Genomic DNA, 8227 nt, shown 5'->3' with positions numbered 1-8227 from the left:
AAAAAGAGACAAGGAACAGATTAATAATGAAGACAGAAACAACATCCGGGTAAGACCAATACCCCGACACATGGATCCGAATTTACATCATGAAAGACGACAAGCCAGAGTCCGAGCACTCACCAGGGAACTCAGCGACAATCCCAACGTAGTCTACACGTATGCAGCAAAGTACCGATAACAACGCAAAACGATCGCCGTTGTAACAGACGAAGGAGGGCAAGAAATAACCAGCGCAACGATAAACAACCCAAACATAGAAGCAGCTGAGGAAGCCGCCATTGCTCTGGATAAATCGCAAGGCAACGCAACAGGACACAACCTCACTATAGTGACGCACTATAGTGAGGTTGAAACTACACAAGAAACACACAAGAAACTAACAAGAGGCAGGGTCGACAGCATCGCCAAACATATTCTACACACGACGAGAAGACACAAAAACACTAAACATAGTATAGTGTGGGTTCCGGGATATGAGGGGATGAGGGGCAACGTGGCAGCAGACGAGTTAGCTCGAGGATACGTCAACCGAGCCGACTCAGCACTTTGCACCACAGGCACCTTTGACCCAGTTACCCCCACGCACTCAGATATACTCGATCATTACAGGGGTGAGCGGAACGCTACCCAGCCCCGCACAAAAGGCTCACCAAAGAGGAGGCGGTAGACTGGCGCAGACTACAAACCGGTACCTACCCACACCTGCACGAACTACACAAGATTTTCCCTACACAATATGCAGACGAATATCCGTGGTGTCAGGGTAAATCTACACTAGAACATATCACATGGACCTGCCCTAAGGCAGACTTAGAGCCAAGAATAAACCCGAGTGTGATGCAGTGGGAGCACTTGCTGGCCAGCGAGGACGAGGAAGCGCAACGATTCCTTGTGCGCCGAGCCACGATGCCAGCAGTCAAGTGCGGCATCCTGGACCAAGGATCGACCACGGCGCCCAGTGACTCATAAGGGTCAAGAACACCGATTTATTGACAATAAAGTTTTTTCCATCCATCCATCCAGCGCCCCTAGCGGGAGGAGCGGGAGTCAGGTGGTGACTGCGGCCGCGCGCGACCGCGCGAGTTGGGGCCCAGCTTTTCCTCCGGCTGTCGTGACGTCACGTCACGTGGTTTAGTGGCTGCCCGGCCGCACCCAAGGGCTGAACTGAGTGATTGCAATATGCAACGCATAAAAAGCGAAGCGCGGATGATTGACAGCCGCTCGTCTCCGTGCGGTGCGGCAGGCATTGAGTGGTGTCTCCCTGGCTGTGGTGCATACTGTACATGGTCACAGGGTCACTGCTGCTGCGTTGGGTGCTGCTTAAGGGAAACCCCTTAAGTCAGGAAAACAGGTGGTGGCAGTGACGCCGCAGTGGAGGCACGTGGAATAAAGGAGTCGTCTAGACTCAGTGTCTCCGTCCGTCCGTTCCGGTGCCACCACTCCTTTCAGGTGTTCGCACGGGAGCGCGTACTCGCAGAAACACCATTGTAGCTGGACCCCGCACTTCCTCTAGGAATGGCTTAAGTGAAGTCTGCTGTGGCAGGAACACACAAAGGAGAGAAGGGGGGGGGGGGGGGGGGTGGTAGAGTCACAGCAGTGCCAAGGCTTACGATAAGAGCTGTGTTCCCTTTGCTCTCTGAACAATTTTGCATTTCGTGTGTCTGATGAATACCGCGTTCACCTAGGTTTCATTTTCTGCGTTTAATTCTATTAAATGAACAAGGAGGTAGGTATCTTACCCAAATCATGGCTATATGCTAAAGAAGCATGAGTTCATTCAAATGGGTTCCTCAAAGGAACACATCCTTCTTTGCTGTTCCGTTTTCGGGAACACATATTGCTAGATTTAGAGGCAGGCGCGGCACAAGCATTCAGTTTACACGAGTGAGCCGTCTAATGTTGGCCCGAACACAGCAATGTTAAAATCAACTTACTTTATTAAGCGCGAGGAGTTAACTTGAGCGTGAAAAAATTAAAATGGTGCACCGGAGTTAAGCACAAAGATCAATTCAATTACAAAATTAATATTTTTAGACGGTGCCCGTGTCGAATGGCATCAGCTGTAGGGTTCTCGATCGTTAGCAAGATCATGTTGGCACAGACAACGGAGACGAACGCACCGATCGGTGTATGTATTAGACGCAAAGTACGTAATCTATACGATACACAGAATTTCAGCAGCGACAAATCATTGCTCCAAGCTTCTCTGCAACACTCGCCTGCGAAATCCACCAGTTGCCTCAGCGCTTTTCAATCGGACCTTCTTGCTTCGCTCAAGCACCCCCCAAAAAAGCACAAGGGAATGAGCCGCACAAACAAGGGCCTCACAAAATACGGCTACTCACCTCAAGAGCTCTGCTCAGAGAACAACGGGCTCCAGCCAATCCCTCCTCGCCCTTCCCCCCCCCCCCCCCCCCGCCCCTCCAGCCGGAGCTAGAAGGCAGCTGTCCCTTATGCTTGTGCTGTCAGCGAAAAAAAGCTGACTGCGACATCAATGCGGCCCACGTTCCTTCTAGCGAACTCAAAAACAGCCTGGTACTTGGAAAGACCTGCTAGAGAAGACAAGCTACCCTGCCATTGTCTACACAATTTTTTGCAAAGAGTGCAACGCAACCTATGTAGGCGACACAGGGGACTTCAGAAGGCTTTCAAAGAACATCAGCGTGACGTCAAACGACGGAAAAGTGCCTTTGAACGCCACAGTAGAGCACCATCAAAGCATGGTTCACTTGATTTACTGGTATACCGGGAAAATGGTTGAAAACGAAAAAATCTTTATCTACGCGCTTGCTCAAGTATTCCTTTCACGTTCCAATTACAAGCGAGGTGATCAACGGGATGCGGGGCAATCTAGCTGATGTATACATACGCCCAGTACGTAACGTCTTATCTCCATAAACAACGGTCCATCTGTTTCTGTCTCATTGCGAACAAGGAACGCGTAGTGGTGCCGAAACGTCAATTTTTTACGCTTTTCATCACACTTCACCATGGCGAGTGCTTGTTTCTTCATATGCAGAGTTCCCCTCCACACAAGACTCCGGAGAATCCTGAACTATAAAGTAGCATCCACTTAATAGGAATGCTTCCTGGGGGCTCTAGAAGCACGTATGTCGTGAGCAGTGCTAAAAATTTCATGCTCCTGAGCTCGCCACAATTTCTTGAGTGCCCTCAAATGCCCTGTGTCTGCCGATGGTTCACAAGCATTCAGCTGACCTTGGTGGGTGTAGACACGTGCGTTTGGGCGTATTAAGGAAAGTGGTGGTCAGAGCCCCGGACTCTCATTTCGCCCTGGGCAGCACTTCCTGCTTTTAGAAGGCCCTCTCAGATATGCATTTTCTGCTGACAAAATTTATACCCAGAATAAATAAAGAATGCAAAGACACACCATAAGATGTGATATTAGAAACAAGCCTTATCGGTATTCCTTGTACAGAACGCTTTTACACTGATCGCCTCCCCATTGCGTCTTTGAATTTCATTTCGCACCCCCCCCCCCCCCCCCGCCCTCCCTTTTTTGTTTTGCTGCTACGTGGGCATTCTGCTGGGTGAGACCTCTGCAGGGTGGGAGTGAAGGGTGGAGGCTCACCTGTTGGAGATAAAGCTTCCAACAGGCACTCATAAGAAGATGCATCGGTGGAGGCCCCTTACTGGCTATGAGTATGCCCGGAAGTTGCCATATATGCTCCCATCCCCTCCGCTAGGGGCGCTGTGGGATGGGTGTGCTGCGGGATAGTTGTGGAATGGTTTGGTTTGGTTTATGGGGTTTAACGTCCCAAAGCGACTAAGGCTATGAGAGACGCCGTAGTGGAGGGCTCCGGAAATTTCGACCACCTGGGGTTCTTTAACGTGCACTGACATCGCACAGTACACGGGCCTCTAGAATTTCTCCTCCAAAGAAATTCTAGCCGCCGCGGCCGGGATCGAACCCGCGTCTTTCGGGTCAGCAGCCGAGTACCATAGCCGCTGAGCCACCGCGGCGGCTAGTTGTGGAATGGGGACTGTAGAAGTTAGCAAAACCGATTAGAAGATTCGTTGTTCAAAAGCAGGGTGTGATGTAAGGTAGCAAGTTCAGGATTAAATACTGTGTTTCAAGAAAAATGGGGAATTTATAGATGACATGCTTAAGCTTGACGCAATGCCTTAAAAAATGCAGAGGAAGCAAGACGAGAGTGCTGGCAGCTCTCACAGCCCTGGATCAAAACGGACGCTCCTTCTTTTTCAATCCGTCCATTCCATCCTTCTATCGATCCATCCTTCACATGAACACAAAGAGCACGGCTCTTTTTACTGAAAGAGATCTGTTCTGCTAACGCAGTATTGACGTCAAGATTCTTTCAGAACACTGCGGGGATCCTAATATGTTGTCATTTCTATTTAGCAGCTTGCGCTGGACTTATTATAATGCGACGCTTATAACTGCAGTGCAATGTATAGAGGCAGCAATAATGTGTTTAACATAATGCATCCTCGCGAGAAATTTCCTGATATCTTGGCCGCCTGCAGACCACTCTTCTAAGTAGAACAGCCGTGGGAATTCTTCTGCTGAGTGCACAAATGAGCGAATGCAAATAATAGGAAGCGGTGAACATTAAGAGCGAACGGGGGAATGCACTGCCGAATGGCCGCGCCACTTCAAACTCAAGCACCTTTCTGTCATCACATACTCATAAGAGCTATTCGCGTAGCAAGACGCTATCTTGGATCCCCGCAGAGAGAGACTGCACCGGTGGCCAACATAAGGCTTTTTTGCATGGGAAACCCCGTATTTGCACTGTACCTAAGCAGAACAAAAGGTCGCCGTGCACTGATCCCGTATCTTCTGGCAGCGACCTTCAAGTAGTGTATAAGAGGCAGGGCCTCAGGTCTTGCTAACAGGCTATGACCAGCCTTTTTTGTCGTCGAGACAAACACACGGAATCGTACGAGCTAAATTCACATAGAGCGCACCGATCGTTACACTACTGGAAGCTAGAAATAACTGCTGAAGGATATCAATATTCCTAAAGAAAGCCAGGAGGGCCGCACAGGCAGAACTAGAAAGGGATAAACCGCCACTGGACGATAGATTTGTGGAGAAGAGTGGACAAACTTGAAGAGGATTGGCTATGACGGTTCCGACAGTCAGAAGACCTGCTATTGTGAGCCGCTGTGCATGCATGGCTCTCGCCATTGTGATCGTCGCAATCGCTACGACCTCCAAGGCCCTCAAGACGTCCTGTCAGCCAGACCCCAGTGCAGAAGCTTTGGGAGAACGGGCCACCTGCACGTATCGAAGAATGACCCACACAGACCACCGGAGGATTCCGGCTGTTATACCGTACGTGAGGTGCATGTGCCCTAGTGCCAGGTGCAGTTCTCACGGTGACTTCCGCTGCGTCGAGGTCAAGGAGAGTCTGCACGTCGTTTACAGAAACGCCGGTTCACTCGAAAACAAGTTGATCAACGTGACCACGTCTTGTATTTGCGCTACGAGCCGAAGTGTCGTGGCAGCTCCAGATATTCGGAGGCCACTTTACGCCTTCACAGCCAAGCCCCTGCGATCCCGGTGATCTCCTATGAAGGGTCATGAATGTGATTCTATTTCCTTCCATCTGGTTAATACATTGTTGTGGGGGGACAATTACTATTTCTGAACTCAATTCGGAAACATACCTAAAAAAATTCTAGCCAGGGTACATTCTTTCAAAGACGCTTTCTTATATATTTGAATTCTTGAAATAGATAAATAGTTGTTAAGATGTTCAATAAAATTTTAGTGATGAGTGCCTTGACAAGCCTTTTTGTTCTATTACTGGAAAGCCAGTGCATTACACGCGGGCAGCTGATGGCATATCCTACTTAGGTATTACCCTCGTCAAATTCTTGACAATGCTTAAAGGGCAAAGACCTTACCGTTCAGTCAACATACTTCAAATTCTGCTATTTTAAACCAGCTTCGAGTGTCTCAGTACTCGGCACAAAAATTAGAGGTGGTATTTGTTTTACTTGTGGCTACGGTTATTATCCGTAGATAGGTTTATTTGTATATAGCTCTGCAACGCCAGAAAGTGAATGACTGGAGGAAACAGTCTTAAGCTATAGACGCGGGTTCGATCCCGGCCGCGGCGGTTGAATTTCTTTGAAGGAGAAATTCAATAGGCCCGTGTACTGTGCGATGTCAGTGCACGTTAAAGAACCCCAGGTGGTCGAAATTTCCGAAGCCCTTCACTACGGCGTCTCTCTTAGCCTGAGTCGCTTTGGAACGTTAAACCCCGTAAACCATCCTAACCTATACAGCAGAAATCAAAAATAAGGAAGACTTTCTAATTTTACTCTACCTCACGCCAGTGAAAAAGAGAATCTCAGAAAACTAACTTCGCTGAGGTGAAGCCTCACAGTCAGCATTAGTGATCGTGAAATTGCGATGAAAATGCTCGAAACAAAATCACACTGGCACCAGCTCAGAGCTCCTGCGGCTAAGATATTCGGGGTATAGCTAGAAATGATTATCCACGCTAGACGCATACACTTTTCGCCGGCGTTTGTCAGCAGAATGTTTTCTTTTACCTTTCCGATTATATCATGGGCACTGGGATACTAACCAAAGTTCAGAGAGCAAAAGGTAATGGGCGTGCCTGGGCAAGGAAATCTGAAACGAAAACCTACCATTTTGAGCAGAGAAAAGAGGGGCTTGTTATGACATACACGACGGAAGCGAACTGCCTCCGAAACCAAGGAGCATTCTGGATATTTTCTTCCTTTTGTTCATTTGTGCGTTTCATCAATAGTAGATTAATAGGGCAATTATTTATTTCATTAGTAAGAAAAAGAAAAAGCGACAGCTGTCCAATCTTCTGCTTGCGCGGGCTTTTACGCCCGAGGTAGGTGAGCGTAGGGAGGTGAGTAGGGTGGTGAGCGATACTTGGGATGAGGAAGGTAAGGGTAGCTCCGGCACGTCATCAGGCAATCCTCGATTTCTTGGGGGCGTTCATCATTTAGTGGGCACGGTGGCCTCGGATGAAAGCCACGAAGGCCCGCTCGGCGATTAGCAAGCACACAGCCCCAACATGTGGCCAGTCTCGCCGCAGTGCTAACAGAGGCCTGTGGTCGGGCACCCGCCACACGTCACTCTTCCGGAATCTTGCTTCGGCCCGCAGATGAGCACGAGAGGGACTCCGCTGGACCGCAGGTGAGTTGTCATTGGAAGAGCTAAGGCCGCCGTTCTGCTGGAATACCAACGCGTACGCCTGCAGCATGGGCGCCGGTGGTGCGGTAGCAGGCGCAGACGGTAGGGGACCACCTGCATCAGAACAGCTTCCGCTAACGATGGAAACTGCGGCGTTGGCGGCTTTGCATATAGATGCGTCTCGCGTAGCTCTTCTCTCACGACAGACCGGACGAGCTCCCTCAGGGCGTCGGCGGAGCCGCTGGGTTTGGCCGCAAAGAAGGCTGGGGACAAGGTGTTCATGTCGCGGTTGTAGTAGCGAGCGCGTTGTTGCAGGGCGTTTTCGACAGTGGTGTCCTCTGCGAGAAATTACACACTGGTTCCAGGTTGGTTGCGTGCAAGCAGAGCGAATAGCCCCTACTTGATTCCACGCATCAGATGGCGCACTTTCTTGTCCTCGGACATGTTCGTATCCGCCCATTTGAATAGGCGGGTCATGTCTTCTTTGTATATCGCGACGCTCTCCTTAGGTCGCTGGCTCCTGGACTGCAGCGCAGACTCGGCTCGTTCCCAGCGGTCATTGTTGGCGTAGTTCGCCAGCGGCTGGCTACGTAACCGGTACCGAGAAGGTAACGTTGCCTCTTTGTTCTCATGTCACGTCCACACCGAGTAGTCGAGAGTGAAGTAAACATTGTATAGTTTCTGCTCCATATCCCAGCCGTTGTACCTGGCAAAGCGTTCGAATTGGTCGAGCCAGTCCTCTGCCTCCTCGAACACCTCGCCATTGGAGGTCGGGGGCGTTCGCGGCTGGAGGACCAGGAACTGAGCGGGTGAGCTTCCATTACTAGCCGTAGTAGCGGCGTCCTCCCTGTGCATGTCGGCTGGAGATCTGGCCGTAGGGGACAAGGGCACGAACTCTGGTGAGAGATCCTAGAAACGGCGGTTCTAAGTGCGTTGGACCAGAAGTCAAATCCGCGTTCATAGACAGCTTTCGAAAGGGGTGAGGTAGAGGCGTAGGATTTGGAATTTATCCAGCAGCCCTCCACCAGAAAGTGTAACGAATACTTGCCACAGCCC

Source organism: Amblyomma mixtum, chromosome 7 (assembly GCF_055824585.1).
Source record: "Amblyomma mixtum isolate Tamu chromosome 7, ASM5582458v1, whole genome shotgun sequence".
Classification (NCBI taxonomy): domain Eukaryota; kingdom Metazoa; phylum Arthropoda; class Arachnida; order Ixodida; family Ixodidae; genus Amblyomma; species Amblyomma mixtum.
This window is presented reverse-complemented; position numbering follows the sequence as displayed.